This window comes from Piliocolobus tephrosceles, chromosome 14 (assembly GCF_002776525.5).
Source record: "Piliocolobus tephrosceles isolate RC106 chromosome 14, ASM277652v3, whole genome shotgun sequence".
NCBI classification, from domain to species: Eukaryota; Metazoa; Chordata; class Mammalia; order Primates; family Cercopithecidae; genus Piliocolobus; species Piliocolobus tephrosceles.
This window is the reverse complement of record NC_045447.1, coordinates 104436812-104454165: the sequence shown is the minus strand read 5'-3', so window position 1 is coordinate 104454165 and position 17354 is coordinate 104436812. Positions and strand designations below refer to the sequence as shown.

General features: G+C 41.4%; 1 protein-coding gene across 12 annotated transcripts in view; it reads left to right on the top strand.

The window, feature by feature from the left end:
• Window positions 1-17354, top strand: part of DIRAS2 (DIRAS family GTPase 2) — a 157466-nt gene that overhangs the window by 48803 nt on the left and 91309 nt on the right. For 5 of the 12 annotated variants that reach the window (XR_002727029.3, XR_002727031.3, XR_002727027.3 and 2 more), the window contains exons 3-4: window positions 3329-3612; window positions 6670-6812. The exons of 2 other annotated variants lie outside the window; for them this stretch is intronic. The gene's annotated coding sequence lies outside the window, so the exon portion shown is untranslated. Of the gene's footprint in view, window positions 1-3328; window positions 3613-6669; window positions 6895-13439; window positions 14156-16035; window positions 16093-17354 lie in introns of those variants that run through there. 5 more of the 12 variants (XM_023195272.3, XM_023195271.3, XR_002727032.3 and 2 more) reach the window with 4 other exon arrangements.

Sequence of the window (17354 nt, the reverse complement as noted above, 5' to 3'; positions counted from 1 at the left end):
TTTTTTTTTTTTTTTTTTTTTTTTGAGACAGAGTCTCGCTCTGTTGCCCGGGCTGGAGTGCAGTGGCTGCATCTCAGCTCACTGCAAGCTCCGCTTCCCGGGTTTATGCCATTCTCCTGCCTCAGCCTCCGAGTAGCTGGGACTACAGGCGCCCGCCACCTCGCCCGGCTAGTTTTTTGTATTTTTAGTAGAGACGGGGTTTCACCATGTTAGCCAGGATGGTCTCGATCTCCTGACCTCGTGATCCGCCTGTCTCGGCCTCCCAAAGTGCTGGGATTACAGGCTTGAGCCACCGCGCCCGGCCGGCCCCCTTTCTCTATGAAGCCTTGGAACATGGTGTCCTGTGTCCCAGCTGCTTCAGCTTCGGCCATGGCTAAAAGGGGCCAACATACAGCTCAGGCTGTTGATAAGAGGGTGCAAGCCCCAAGCCTTGGTGACTAAGATGTGGTGTTGGGCCTGTGGGTACACAAAAGTCAAGAATTCAGGTTTGGGAACCTCCACCTAGATTTCAGAGGATGTATGGAAATACACAGATGTCCAGGCAGGAGTTTGCTGCAGGAACAGAGCCCTCATGGAGAACCTCTGCTAGGGCAGTGTAGAAGGGAAATGTGGAGTCAGAGCCTCCACACAGAGTCCCCACTGGGGCACTGCCTAGTAGAGCTGTGAGAAGAGGGACACTGTCCCCCAGACCCCAGAATGGTAGATCCACTGACAGCTTGCATTGTGTGCCTGGAAAGCTTCAGGCAGTCAACACCAGCCCATGAAAGCAGCTGGGAGGGGGGCTCTACCCTGCAAAGTGACAGGGGTGGAGATGCCCAAGGCTGTGGGAGCCCATGTCTAGATAACTCAAGATATGTGCAAAAGTAATTGCAACCTAATACATTGACATAAGGCAGATTAATGGGGAAAAAACATTTCAATTATGTACATGTATTAGTCCATTCTCACGCTGTTCTAAAGAACTGCCTGAGACTCGGTAATTTATAAAGGAAAGAGATTTAATTGTCTCACAGTTTGGCATGGCTGGGAAGGCCTCAGGAAACTTACAATCATGGCTGAAAGCAAAAAGGAAGAAAAGCTTCTTATTCACATGCCAGCAGGAAGAGGAAGTGCAGAGCAAAGGGGCAAAAAGCCCTTTATAACACCATCAGATCTCAAGAAAACTCACTCACGATCATGAGAACAGTATGGAGTAACCATCCTCATGATCTAATCAACTCCCACAAGGTCCCTCCCCCAACACTTGGGGATTACAATTTGTATTACAGTTCAAGATGAGATTTGAGTGGGGACACAGAGCCAGGCCATATCGTTCTGCCCCAGCCCCTCCCAGATCTCATCCTTCTCACATTTCAAAACACAATTATGCCTTCCCAAGAATGTACCAAAGTCTTCACTCATTTCAGCATTGACCCAAAAGTCCAAGTCCATAGCCTCATCTGAGACTAAACAAGTCCCTTCTGCCTGTGATCCTATAAAGTCAAAAGTAAGTTAATTACTTAGTAGGTACAATGTGGGTACAGGCATTGGGTAAATACACACATTCCAAATGGGAGAAATTGACCAAAACAAAGGAGCTACAATGTCCAGAAGTTACTCTATGTGGTCTGAAAGGGGGAGGAACCCTTAGTTCCAGGAATTTCCCGCCCTTTCCCTGAGAGCTCAAGAATAATCTGACCCTTGTTTAGCATGTGATTAAAAAAATAACCATAAAAATAGTGAACCAGCAGGCTTCTGGGCTGCTATCCCTAAGGAGTAGCCACCCTTTTATTCCTTTACTTTCTTAATAAACTTTCTTTTACTTTATCAGCTCGTTCTTGAATGCCTTCCTGTGTGAAGCCAAAAACCCAGGTGGCCTCCCAGGCTAAACCCTAATTTTGGGGATCACCCTATAATCCATCCTGGGGCACAATTCCTCTACAACCATGGACTACAGAAAAAAGTTGTCTGCTCCTAAAATACAATGGTGGCATAGGCATAGGATAGCAGATAAAGATATTCTCACTTAAAAAGGGAGAGAATTGAAGGTAAAATGAGTTACTATTTCCAAGCAATTTCAAAATCCAACCTGACAAACTCCATAGGCTTCAAGACCTTTGAATAATTACCTGCGGTCCTTGGCTCTGTCCTGAGCTCACAGCTCCATTCTCTGAGTTTGATGGTCTTCCCTCTGTGAGGTTTTTTTTTCTTTTATAATCACAAAAGGTAGCACATGCTTGCAGCTGAGCAGTTTGCAGCTGATCCCTGTTTCCTGTCTGGAGAAGCATGAAGGTCCATCAGCCTTCTTTTAGTCTGCTCTCTTTGACTTTGTTTTGGTTCATGATCGCTGTATTTCTACTGACATTATATTCTCGGAAACTTTGTAGGCCTCTTGTATGTGTCACCAGGATTCACTTCATTAAACAGAGGCTCCTCCACAGATCAGTCCTAAGTAATCCCATATCTATTTTTGGCATCTGCTGAGATAACTAAGGGGAATCTATAAATCATACCCTAAATTTCTCAAAGATTGAATATTCTGACATCCTGATCTTTCTCTGATAGTAGCAAGAGGTTGTGCAGCTACATTTCTGAATTTTTCTCTAGAGCATTATTTTTTAACAGAGAATCTCTTCACTTTGGCATCATTTGAAATTTTGAAAAGTCGCAAATTTTACCAATTGTCATGATCTTGTCTGACTGCTCCCCTTCCCTGCTTTTTAAAACGTTCTTCCCTCAATTTATTTATTTTCTTTCATATTTTACATTATGCAACAAGAAGTAACCAGGCTTTGTCTTCGAAACTTGGAACATCTCAGAGAAGGAAACAAGTTTGTTGCTTAAAGTGTCACTTTCTGCGCAATTATAGGACAAAATTTAGCTGATCTTTCTGTCACCATACCACAAAAATCCCCTTTTCTCTAGTTTCCAATAATACATTCCTCACTTTCTTCTGCACCATCCCCAGAAGCACCCTTAACATGCATATTTCTACCACCAATCTATTTCTGATGATGTAGGTGATGACATACGTCTAGATGACGTATATTTTCTCCACCCTACTCCTCACTTCCTTCTGAGTCATCCATAACAGAGTCATTAAGGCTTATAGTTATATAGATCTGTACAAGGCCGTCTAACTTTTCCTATTACATTCCTCAAAATTCTTCCTGCCTCTTTCCCAATTCCAAAATGATTTCTACATTTTTAGGAATTTGTTACAGTAGCACTCCACCTCCAGGTACTGAAATCTAATAGTTGCCTATCACAGCTGCAAAAATTATTTGTTTATTGCAGCCGCAGTTAGTGACTTAAAAGAGCATGAATGTATTGTCTTATGGTTTTGTAGGCCAGAAGTCTGACAAGAGTCTCATGTGATTAAAATTAAGATGCTGGCAGGGGCGCATTCCTCTCTGGAGTCTCTAGAGGAAAATTCATTTTCCTGCTCACCCCAGCTTCTGGAGGCTGCCTGCTTTTATTGACTCATTGCACGTTCTTCATCCTCAAAGCCAGCAACGGTGCTGCATCCTTATCACATCAGATCACTCTAACGCTGACCCTCCTGCTGACCTCTTTCCTTTCTAAGGACACTGGACTTCCCTGGATATTTCAGGATAATCTCTCTATTTTAAGGTAGGTTGATGAGCAACCTAATTCTGCTTTACCATGCAATATAACGTATTCTCAGGTTCCAGGAATTAAGATGTGGCCACTTTTTTGCAGAGGTAGGGTGCCTTAATTGGCCTGTTGTATAAGATACATAAAGATGAAGGTTTTACCCATACTCCTGGGAGACATGAAGTTAAAAACATCACCTTGGGAGTAAAGCTAAATGCACCTGCCACCATACCCAGCTACTTTTTTGTATTTTTAGTAGAGACAGGGTTTTGCCACATTGGCCAGGCTGGTCCCAAACTTCTGACTTCAGGTGATCTGCCTGCCTTGGCCTCCCAACATGCGAGGATTACAGGCGTGAGCCGCTGCACCTAGCCCATGTTAACCTTTTATAGCCACACCTACTTTCCTCCTGTCCCCAGTCCTTGACACCCTGCAACCACTACTATGTGCTCCATTTCTATAATTTTGTCATTACCAGGATGACATGTAAACAGAATCACACAGTGTGTAACATTTTGGGATTGGTTTTTCTCACTCAGCATAATTCTCTGGAGATTCATTGAGGTTGTTATGTGTATCAACAATTCTTTTTATGGCTGAGTAATATTCCATGGTATGGCTATTTCACAGTTTTTAAATCATTTGCCTATTGAAGGACATCTGGGTTCTTTCCAGTTTGGGGCTATTATACATAAAACTGCTATGAACATACATATGCAGGTTTTTGTGTGGAAATAAGTTTTACTTCTCTGGGATAGATGGCCAGGAGTAAAGCTTCTCGGTCACATGGTAGTGCATGCTTAGTGTTTTGTTTTTGTTTTTGTTTTTTCATGTGGAATCTCATTCTGTTGCCCAGGCTGGAGTGCAGTGGCATGATCTCGGTTCACTGCAACCTCCGCCTCCTGGGTTCAAGGAATTCTCCTGCCTCAGCCTCCCAAGTAGCTGGGACTGCAGGCACATGCCACCATGCCAAGCCAATTTTTTGTATTTTAGTAGAGAGGGGGTTTCACCATGTTGCCCAGGATGGTTTCAAACTCCTGAGCTCAGACAATCCGCCCACTTTGGCCTCCCAAGGTGCTGGGATTACAAGCATGAGCCACCGTGCCTGGCCCGTGCATGCTTAGTTTTAAAAGAAAATGCCAAACTGGTTTTCAATATGTCTAGACCACTTTATATTCCTATCAGCAATGTGTGAAAGATCCAGTTTCTCTACATCTTTGACAGCATTTGGTGTTGCCACTACATCTCATTTTAGCCATTCTGATGGGTATGTAGTAACATCTCATTGTGGTTTTAATTTCCTTAATGGCTGATTATGCTAATTTTTTAGCATGCTTATTTGTAATCTGTGTATCCTCCTTAGTAAAATGTCTGTTTATCATTTGCCCATTTTCTGGTTGTAATGTTTGCATTTTTTAACTGTTGAGTTTTGAGAGTTTTTACACATTCAAAATACTAATTTTTGTTGAATATGTGGCTTTTAAATATTTCTTCCTACTTGTAGCTTGCCTTTCATCCTCTCTAACGAGGTCTGTGGCAGAATACAAGTTTTTAATTTTGATGAACTTCAGTTTACCAATGTTTTTTTTTTATGGATCATACTTTTGGTCTTAACTTGAGAAACTCCTTGCCCAGCAATAGATCTTAAAGATTTTCTGATTTTCTCCTACTTTTTTTGGAATAATTTTACAATTTGACATTTTATAATTTAAGTCTTAGATTCATTTTAAGTTACATTTTACATTATGTATGAAACTTAGTTCTTTTTTTTTTTTTTTCAGACAGAGTTTCATTATGTCACCCAGGTTGGAATTCAATGGTGCGATCTCCCCTCACTGCAACCTCCACCTCCTGGGTTCAAGCGATTCTCCTACCTCAGCCTCCAGAGTAGCTAGGATTACAGGCATGTGCCACCACGCCCAGCTAATTTTTTTAAAATTTTTATTTTTAGAGACGTGGTTTCACCATGTTGGCCAGGCTCAAACTCCTGAACTCAGGTGATCCACCTGCCTTGGCCTCCCAAAGTGCTGGGATTACAGGCATAAGCCACCAGGCCTGGCCTTAGTCTTTTTCACACTTGGGTGTAAAAAATCAGTTGGACATATTTGCATGGTTTTATTTGTGGATTAGGTATTCTAGCACATTGATCTATCTGTGTTGATCTCTCTGCCAAATCTATATAGCCTTGATTGGTGTGGCCATAAAGTGACTCATAATTCTCTCATGTTAGTCTTCATTTTCAAAATTGTTTTAGTTATTTTTGTTTCTTTGTATTTTTCACTAAAATTTAAAATAATCTTGTCTCTATAATGAATGCGGTTGGGATTTTGATAGAAATTGCATTAAGCCTATGAATCAATGTGGGGAGAAATGACATCTTTACTATGTTGAGTTTTCCAATCCATGAACACAGGATGCCTCTTTATTTATTTAGATGTTGTTTTTCTTTCTTCAGTGTTGCGTAGTTTTTCGCATAAAAGTTCTATGTTCTATACAAGTTTTGCTAGAGTTATACTTTAGTATTGAGACAGCCAAGTATGAAGGGGTCTCTGAAGAACTTTGGACTGGCCCGCGGACTGGAAGAATGGGGTGCAGCTGTGGGAAGTCAGCACCCTTTGCAGCGGGGAGGAGCCTGGCCTCTCCTGTTCAGGGTGGTACCTGAGATTCAATCTGTGAGGTGGGAAACTGGCTAGCAGGACTCTCGCTTTCCTGAGAGTCCCTGTTTCCTTTTTGCCCAATAAATCCCATTTTTCTCACCCTTCAAAGTGTCTGCAAGCCTAATCTTCCCTGGTTTTGTGACAAGGACCCTAAGGAAAAAGTCCTACAACAGTATTTAGTTTATTTATTTATTTTTTTAAGCAATTATAAATCGTGCTGTTCATTGTTAGTATAGGGAAATACAATTGATTGTTGCGTGTTTATGTGAACTTACTGACTTTACTTACTATTTCTAGTCATTTTTTGGTAGGTTCTTGGATTTTATAAATAGAAAATTATGGCATCTACAAGTAAAGAAAGTTTTATTTTTTCCTTTCTTATCTCTATGTATTTTATTTCCTTTTCTGTCCTTAGTGCACAGCCTAGAACTTCCAGAACTAACAACTGTTGAAAAACAGTGTGAGAGTGGACATCCTTACCTTGTTCCTGATCTTGGTACCTGGCCTCAGACACTGCACCCAGTCCCTCCCATCAGATGCTATTGCTGAAAGCAACGGGTAAGGCTAGCACAAGTTCAGAGGATGTGGACATAGCCTCCCCCTCTTGAAGAAAGCAGTAGCCAAGCCTCCTTGCAAAGAGGTATGGAGATGAGATTCACTGGGGGCCTTCAAGGCAAAAATCTACCACCTGCTACATTCTGACCCCAATGACTCGCATCCCTGCCCAAGATTCCCAAAGTCTCATCTTGTCCTAGCACTGGGTCCCTGCGTGTTTCAACAAGCCTGAGATGTGATGTGACAATCTCCCACTTTGTTGTCTCGATACAGCAATAAAACCCAAGCTCCCCAAGTCTACCAAGGAAGGCCGCTAACTTTGGGATGGGGTCTAAAAATAATTTTACAGTTATGCCCAGTGTGTCAATATAGTTAATGCTCACCTTAAATATGTAGTCATGCAGCTAGCTGAAGGCAGTGCAGTGACTCACCTTCTCCCAGTGCGGCAGGACTTTCCCTGATGAGTGATCAATGCTCTCCATTAAAGGCTTCCTGTTTCCTTCTGACCCTGAAAAGAGTATGCAAGAGCTACACATTCTGTGCACAGACAAAGAACAACACTCCACGGTGAATTGCTTTTATAACCCTTGGCATTATTTTCCAGTGAATCGTATCCTGTAAACAGGAACCTCATGAGAAAACATAAATGAGTAATAATCATTTCCTATATTGGTAATCCGATAAAAGTCCTGATTCAATTTCCAATTGCTTTAACATGCATAAAACTTTCAGTGCATCTGTATCAGAAAGGCAATTCCTGGATTCATTATATATGTGTATACACACATATACATACATAATGATACACACACATGATGATATGTATACATATATACATGATATACATACACACATATACATAATGATATACATACGTATCTACTAATGATATACACATATACATACTTAATGATGCACACATGCACATTGTATGTCCAGGTATCATATGTACATAATGACATGTATACATCTAATGCATATGCATATGTACATAATGATAACATATGCATACATGGTTATACACATACATATATAATGAGATATACATATATACATACATAATGATACACAGGCACACACATATACACACATAATGATACACACACACATATATACAGACATCCATCATACACATATACACAGGTTTTGGGGTTCTAATACTTTTCAGTTTTAGCTAGTCACCATTTTTACAGAACCATACACATGCATATTTGGATGGCTCACTTTTAGGGCTTCAGACAAACCACTCTTCAAGCTGTCAGCTATGTCTTTCTGAGAGGGCCAGTGTTTCCTAAGTGGATGTTTGGAGATTGCAACCATTAAAAAAATGGCAGTGAAATGAATGGCAGTAAAAATAAAACGGCAGCAAAAATAAATGGAAGACACCCTGTAGTGAAATAATTTGGAAGTGAATTCTATAAGCATGGTGCAGATGGTAGGACAGCTTCCTTTCAAAGGAGATGATCAACCTCCACGGAGTCTGTTACCATTGTTCAGGCGAGGGTGTTTAATTACTTCATCACTGACACAAAATCTTTTGCAGATTAGGGAGTCTCACCTAGTGTAATGGGCTCTCACCTGGGGTGACAGGGCTCTCACCTGGTGGTCTCACCTGGTGTGACAAGGCCGCCCCTGGTGGTTAAGGTCTCACTTCGTGGTCAGTTTTTTTTTTCCAGTATTCCAGTTAATGTTGATCAGTGTGAAAAAATTATTAAGACTAAAGCTACCTATTGGTTAACACACTATTAGACTGCAGGGCCTGTAATGTGTAGTATAGGGGGAACCCTATTGTTTGTGCCATGGAGGAAACAAACATTTTTGAGGTATTTTTCAAATAATTAATTTTTAAAACACTGTAGGCTTTGGGTTCCAATCTATGCAATCAGAAGGATCGTCCCTCTAAGGAATGAATGGGTGGTTACCTGGAAAAACATAGAGGGAGTTCTAACTGTAAAAGCTCACTTTACATCTTGAAAGCTGAGTTTGCAGGCCTAAGAGTAGAGTTTATTTTAAGCCTAAGAAAGAAAGAACTCAGGATATGATGTAAGGGAACTCTTCACGCTACAAGAAGCAGCATAGAGACATTCTGGATTAGAGACGTGAGAGGAAGGCAAGGAAGTTGGCAGGTGGGGCGCATTGGGGTGGGGAGGAGAGAGAACTAGGGTAGAAGCAGCCAGATGGCTTCGTGACTGTGTGAGGCTCTGTGCAGAGTTGTGGAATATGGGGAAATCCCACTGGAGGGTTTGAGGTTGTGGCTCCTCACCCTCGGGCTGCAGTGTGTGGCTCTGGGAAAATTCACAAGCACCTGGGGCCTTGATGCTGTGTGGCTGCGGAGAAGGGTACACGGTGTGGAGCAGGTGACCACGGCCAAGAGCAGGGAGGAAAGCAGCTCTGAAAGAGGGCTCCTTTCTGGGTACCTTTTGCAGATTCATTGCTGTTTAGCAAATATGAATGCAAATTCAAAAGATTAATGAGTTGTGGGAAGACTGCTGTGGGGAATTCTGGAAAATATTGCTGCCTAAGCACCAGTTCCTGCTCCATTTTCCACATGCCCACTTTTTTATGAAGCAATGCAACAGCAGGGCGGGCGTGCTGGTGCAGCCTGAAGGGAGCCCAGAGCCCCAAATCCTCCTACTGTCTACAGGAAGGAGGGAAGGGCTTTCTTCTTTCTGATGTCAGGAGAGAGCTGGGTAGTCGGAGGCGGCGGAGGGGATGGGCCTCTCTCAAGGCCTGCAAATAAAATTATTCTCCATCCTTACTTGGGGAGGCCCCACAGCACAAGAGGGTGGTCCACCTGCTGTGTGTGTGTCCCTGCGGGAGCCTTCCTGTCCCTGTCTAATGTTCCTCTAGTGGCCTTCCTTTTCATTCCTGGGGCCCCGTCATAGTTATAGCGTGAACCTGGTAGGAGGAGCCCCCTCCTCAGCAGGGAGGAACTGCAGGCTTTCCCCGAACCAGTTCTGTGCAGCAGAAACAGCTGCCGTCCACCACTTCCTGGTTTGTCACAGCTGGAGGAAACCTAACTGTCCTAAAGGCCACAGGCAAATAAGAAAAAAAAAAAAAAAAAGTTAAGGAAGCATCCAGGGGGATTTCTTGGGAAGGTTGGAGGAGACATGCAGGGACCGCAATCCTCCCCGGGCTCTGTGCATAGAACAATAACTTTGTTCCCCATAACTCTCACCCCACACCTTTGCTCCACTCACAGCAAGTCCTCTCCAAAGTGGTGTTGGTGTCTCTACTTGCTGCCAGGATTTCTCATCCCCTCTTTTCTCCCTGACCTCTCGTCACTGAGTTTGGGTCCCCATTGCTGCCCTGCAAAGGTTCCCATCACATCCTCCACCACGGTCATCTTGGCAAGGCCAGAGCCTGAGAAGCAGGGAAGCTGATAGCGTAAGTCCCAGTCCGAGCCCAAAGGCTCCAGAACTGGGAGAGCTGATGTCCAAGAGCAGAAGGTGGATGTCCTGGCTTAAGCAGGACAGAATCTGCGTTTTAGTTCTCTTCAGGGACCCAGTTGATTGGAGGATGCCCACCAGCACTGGGAAAGGCGGTTAGCTTCACTGAGTCCACTGACTGAAATGCTGGTCCTTTCCAGAGATGCCTTCACAGGCACACCCAGAAATAATGGTTTACCTGTGATGTGGGAATCCTTAGCCCGGTCAAACTGACACCTAAACTTACCCATCACACTCTCAAATGTGCACTCACAGGCAGTTGTCTCAGTGATGTGTCATCCACAAGGAGCAGTTGTGTGCTATGGAACCATAAAAACGGTACTTATGAGAAGGTTCATAATCATGTGAAGATTGCTTTAGTAATTGTTCAATGGGAAGAACCAGAACTGTATATATAATAGGAGTTAAATACAAAGAAGTCCACCAAATATTAGCTCGGCTCATTTCTGGGTCAGAGAGTGATGCCTTTTACATACATAGTACTAACTTTGACTTTATATATATAAACAGGTAGATACATAAAGGTATAAGTTTTGTGGAAACTTCCAAGTAAACTGGTTTCTGGTCCTGCTTTGGAGTCTAACAAGGTGCATGTTAATCTGTGACAGGAGAATCATGTTTCTACACTTCACACTTGCCCTGCCTTGAACTTTTCATTCTTCTGCTCACCTGAGACAAATGTGTATCTGATTGCTTCCTCTGATATAGAAATGCAGATTCACTGGGTCAGACAAAGGCATAGGTGACTATTACTCTACCCACCTGTCACATGTAAATAATGTATTCCGTGAAAAGCTGATCAAAGACTCAAAAGAATTCAACCATTTGTCTCTTATGTACCTCCAACTTTTAAAAATTTCTTCCTTTCCACCCAATACCCACCCTTTCCCCTTTAAAATACTGACGTCCTCAAAACCATCTTTGGAGAAAGATGCAGATCTACCTCCTGGGCATGCATCCTTAACCTTGGCAAAATAAACTTTCTTAATGGATTGAGACCTGTCTCAGGTACTTTTTGGTTTACAGCATCTATTAACATAATGACATGATTTTTCTGTCTTAATTTGATTCTGTAATGAAGTATGCTAACAGTTTAGTATTATCTAACCAACTTTATACAATTGATTATTCTTGTAGTTATTTTGAGTTACTTTTAAAGACTGCTAGATTCTATTTTTGAACTTTATTCATAATCGAGATTGACATGTTTTCTTTTAAAATTTATTATAACGACATAATAATGGCTTCTCAAGTAAATTGAGGGACTTTACAATGTCTTTTCTTTTATGGTCTTGAATATGTTAAATATCACGGGAATAATCAGTTGTTTAAACATTAGATAGAATTCAGTTGTGAAACAATATATCTATAGTGTCTTTTTAGGAAATGGCATGCTTCAATTACATTTCCAATCTTTTATGAAAATTGTATTTTCTTCTTCCAGTGTGCATTTTGATAGGACGTTGTATGTTGTGCTGCCATCGAGTTGTATGTGGCATTCTCTTACAATTCTTCAATCAACTGTATTTATGACAGTGTCTCTCTTTTCATGTCTTAACTTGTGTCATATTTATCCCTTCCTCTTTTCATTCATTGTCTCAGGGGAGGTTTATCTATTTTGTTGGTATTTTCAAAAACAAAGTTTTGGTCAGGCCTGGTGGCTCATGCCTATAATCCCAGCACTTTGGGAGGCCGAGGTGGGTGGAGCACCTGAGGTCAGGAGTTGGAGGCCAGCCTGGCCAACATGGCAAAACCCCATCTCCACTAAAAATACAAAAATTAGCCAGGCATGGTGGTAGATGCCTGTAATCCCAGCTACTTGGGAGGCTGAGGCAGCAGAATCGCTTGAACCTGGGAGGCGGAGGTTGCAGTGAACCAAGATGGCACCGCTTTACTCCAGCCTGGGAGAAAGAGCAAAACTCTGTCTCAAAAACAAAAACAAACAAACTAACACACAACAAAGTTTTGAATTTATTTTAAATTTTCAAATAGTTTTTTAAGTTCAAATTTATTAATTTCAGCTTTTATCTTTGAAATCCTTCTTACTTTTATTTTTTTCTCTTTATTGCTCATTTCTATATTCTTTAGCTAAGTATTGAGTTCTTTTATTTTTAGTCTTTTTTTTAAGTAATGAAAGCATATAAGATTACACATTTTCCCTTGAGCACAATTTTCTCAGGATTTGTTGTGATTTTTTTTCTCCCTTTATTGCTTTCTGACAGTTTGTGGAACCCAGGCCCTGCTCTGAAATCCCCTGTGTGCATCACGTAGAGAAGTCAGGAAGGTCTGGTCTCAGGAATCAGCAGCAGCCCTGGAGCCAGATGTGCACTGTGGCCCCTGGCTTTGAAAGACACTCATCCACTTACCTTAAATTATAGCTTTCTAGCTCAGACAGTTGTATATACAATTCTCACTCTGTCAAGCTTATGCAAGTCATTTGGGAAGAGTATTTGGCAGAAAGCAACGTTCAGAAAGACGGCCCACAGAGATTGCCTTGAGGGGCAGCAAAGACAAAGACCTTTTAGGAAAGCTATGAAAGATATCCCTTAAGTTTTCAGTATTTTACGTTTGCACACCTTGGCAATTGCCACCTATTTTACTCATATGGGACTGTCCATCAGATATAGATTTCTTTCCTTTTGTTTTTTTTTCCAAAATAGACCAGTTTGTAAACATGGCATTTTTTTTCTCTTTTTGAGGTTAATTCTGTATGTTTTTCCCAGAAATTACTGAGCTTCAACAATTCTGTATTTTTAAAACTCCATGGTCTTTACTTCAAGGGAGACATACTGCTTATTCTAACATTCTATATTATTTTTAAAATATTGATGGTAATTAATACCAAGTGAGATTTAATGCCACATAGTCCACAACTTACAAAAGTAGCTGTATTTCAAAATCCTGAGCATCAAGAATACATCAAGAGGGGCCCACACAGAATTGATGCTCCGCCCTCGTTTACTGCAGTTTTACTCTCATCTAACTGTGAAAAATTCAAACTTGATTGACACGGCAAACAATAGGGAAAGAAATCTTTAGTTTGCCATTTTTGCTGGAATAACTAAGTTCAGGCTGCCATTAAAAAGTAATAACAGAACAAAGGAATGATGAATGACTATTGCTGTGAAGTTGTGCTCTTTCAAAAGCATGGTCTCAACAAGTTTCTCAATCTTGCATGCAGGGGAAGCTTCTAAGGAACAAAGAAGCAATACAGGATGCCAGAAGACATTTATTTAAATGTCACTTATGCATTGGGTAATGAGAATTGAAGGAGTTCCATCTGAGATAATAAACCAATTTTTTTGCGAGAGAAGATGAAGCAATTAATTATTCAAGGGCAATAACTTCTCCTTGGACTTCATTTTCACAGACCACATTTACCCACATTTACCCTTAGCTGTTGGAATAAAAAACAGATGGTGCACTACAGTCACTTGTACCTACTTAAAGAAGACAACAATTGTAATTCAATTCAGGAACTCTTATTTTGAGTGTCTGTTATTCTCAAAGGAATAACATGCCTGGCATGGGGATGCCATCTGGGTGAGGTGGGCTCCCTGCCCACCCACTGTGATAATGGTGGTATTTGAACAGGTGTGGTTCCAGCAAGGTCAGAGTGACAAACAGGGGAGGCATTCTTCAGAGTCCCAGCAAAAAGAAGCTTCCTCGGCCTTTCTCTGGGATACCTGGGCTCTGCCATTCTGATGACAGCTCTAGCCCACAGTGGCTTCATGTCTGAAGGGGCTCTGGCATCCGATGGATTCTGCAGCAGGAGGCTGACAAGCCACAGGCTTATCAAAGGGATCCCAGGCTTACTTTGTTTTTTAAAAAAAAATTTGTTTCAATAATTTTAGGAGAACAGGTGGTTTTTGGTTACGTGGATAAGTTCTTCAGTGGTGATTTCTGAGATGTTTGTGCACCCATCACCCAAGCAGTGTACACTGTATCCAATGTGTAGTCTTTTATCCCTCACCCCCTCCCGAACTTCCCCCCTGAGTCTCCAAAGTCCACTGTATCATTCTTTTTTTTTTTCTTTTTTTGAGATGGAGTTTTGCTCTTGTTGCCCAGGCTGGAGTGCAATGGCGCTATCTTAGCTCATCACAACCTCTGCCTCCCGGGTTCAAGTGATTCTCCTGCCTCAGCCTCCCAACTAGCTGGAATTACAGGCGTGCACCACCATGCCCAGCTAATTTTTGTATTTTTAGTAGAGACGGGTTTCTCCATGGTGGTCAGGCTGGTCTCGGACTCCCCACCTCAGGTGATCGGCCCCCTTCGGCCTCCCAAAGTGCTGGGATTACAGGTGTGAGCCACCGTGCCTGGCCTACTGTATCATTCTTATGCCAAGCTTGCTTTCTAATATTCTCCTGAGGAAACTGTTGCTGGAAGGAAGGATTCTTAGAATTGAGTTTAGTCATCATTCATCTTTGCTCTTAACAGTATCCTCTTAGGCTTCTGGTTGCTGAGGGAAAGATGTCTTAAGGATCTGGAGAAGTCTTTTCATATAGTGAGGATGCTGCTGGGCTCTAAGAAGCAAATGATGTCAAGCATGCCCTACTTTGCCAGTTGAATTTGCCATTAACTTTCTCTAGGGCTTAACATTCTGAGGGAGTTCTACATTATGAGTTCTGTGTTCTCTTTTAGTTCCAAATGCAGGACTTTTGGATGATGTAAAGATGTAAAGCACAAGACTCCCTTTTAGTTAAACATGAAAGGGTAGACTGCATTTACCTATCCATTTTTCTCCAAAAAACCTATGGTAGGTGCCAAGGTTCTATTTTTTTATGTGGTATGAGAAACTAGCTCAAATGATTATGAAGGCTGACAAGTCCCAATATCTGCAGGGTGGATTGGCAAGCTGGAGGCCCACGAGAGCCAATCGTGCAGTTCCAGCCTGAAGACTGGCAGGTTTGAGAGTCAGGAAAAACTGATGTTCTGTTTGAGTGTGAAGGCAGGAAACAGCTGATGTCCTAGTTCAAAAGAAGCAAGGCAGAATGAATGGCCTGTTATTCAGGGGAAGGCCATGCTGGTGCTCTATTCAGGGCTTCCGCTGATGGATGGGACCCATTCACACTGGGGAGGGCCACCTGCGCTCCTCAGTCCACTGATTCAGATGTCAGTCTCATCCAAACCGCCCTCACAGACACACCCAGAATGGTGTGTGACCAAATATCTGGGGATCCCGTGGCCTAGTCAAGTCGACACATAAAATTTACCATGACACCTACCTTCCTTCTGCTGCTTTGAATATGAATTGATCTCTTTTTTCATTTCTTAAGGTAGAAGTTGAGATCACTGGTTTGAGACATCTTTTTGTCTAATATAGGATTTAGCATTATAAATTTCTCTGCATCAGTGGCATTCCACACATGTTAAAAATGCATTTTTATGGCCAGGTGTGGTGGCTCACACCTGTAATCCCAGCACTTTGGGAGGCCGAGGTGGGCAGATCACAAGGTCAAGGGATCAAGACCATCCTGGCCAACATGGTGAAACCCCATCTATACTAAAAATACAAAAATTAGCTAGGCATTGTGGCATGTGCCTATAGTCCCAGCTACTTAGGAGGCTGAGGCAGGAGAATCACTTGAACCCGGGAGGCAGAGGTTGCAGTGAGCCAAGATTGTACCACTGCACTCTAGCCTGGGTGACAGACCAAGACTCCATCTCAAAAAAAAAAAAAAAAAAAAAAAAAAAGTATTTTTCAGTTAATTAGAAATGTTTTGTAACTTCCGTTTCAATTTCTTACCTTTTTTTTTTTTTTTTTTTTTTTTTTTAAGAGAGGATCTCCTCTTTTGCCCAAGCTGATGTGCAGTGGTGTGATTGCAGCTCACTGCAGCCTCGACATCCCAGGTCTAAGAGATTCTTCCACCTCAGCCACTCTAGTAGCGGGGACCACAGGCAAGTGCCACCATGCTTGTCTACTTTTTTGTTTATGTGTGTGTCTAAAGACATAGTCCCCCAACTATGTTGCCTAGGCTGATCTCGGACTCTTGGGCTCAAGTGATCCTCCCACCTTGGCCTTCCAAAGTATTGGGATTACAAGTGTGAGCCAACACGCCTGGCCTGGTTTCTGTTTCGATCCATGGAATTTTTTTTTTTTTTTTTTAGAAATATTTGGGAATTTTCCAAATATCTTGCTTTTATTGATTTTTATTTAAATTTCATTGTATTGGGATAACATTAATATGTATATTTTGAATTATTTTAAAGTTGAGATTATTTTTATGGTCCAGATTATAGTTTATCTAGCTAAACATTCTGTGTCTGCTTGATAAGAATATGTTGATTAGCGGATTCTAGAAATTCAATTAATTAGTTGGTTCATAGTGTTGTTAGCCTTTTATATGCTTATTGATTTTTGATCTACTTGTTCTATCAATTACTGAGGGACAGGTGTTGAAACCTCTGACTACAATGATAGATTTGTCTATTTTCCCCTGTAGTTCTATCAGTTCTTGTTCATATATTTGGAAGCTCTGACATTAGATGGATAAATGTTTAGAACTGTTAGGCCCTTTTGAAGAATTGCCTTTTTTTATCATCATGAAACATGACCCTTTTATCCACGGTGATATTTTTGGTTTCCAATTTACTTTGATATTAATATAGTCACTCCAACTTTGCTTTAATTACTGTTAACATGGCATATCTTTCTCACAAGGAGATATATACATATGTGTATGTATATATGTATGAATATAAATTATAATTGTGAATTTAAAAGGTGTTTTAAAGTTTGATATTAAGTATTTATGTTTTAGGCTGATTTCAGATATATGATTGCCTATTTTAATAAAAAGTAAACATTGCTGTGTTACCAAAAAGTAGTTATATAAAAAGTATGTTTTCCCTTTTCACTATTTTACACACACACATGCACACACGCTTATTTTGACTTGTAAACTGAGAAAGATGCAAAATTGCCTCTCATGAAAATAGTCAAAGAAGGAGGTGGAAGAGATAAAAAAGTTTGAAAATGTTATTCATGGGCTGGAGGGTCCTGACTGTCCCCTTTATTCTCCTATTGTTTCACCATCAAAGGCTGGTTGATCCCTCTGCCTTTTGAAAGCATTCAAAAGGAAGGGAAGCTTACATT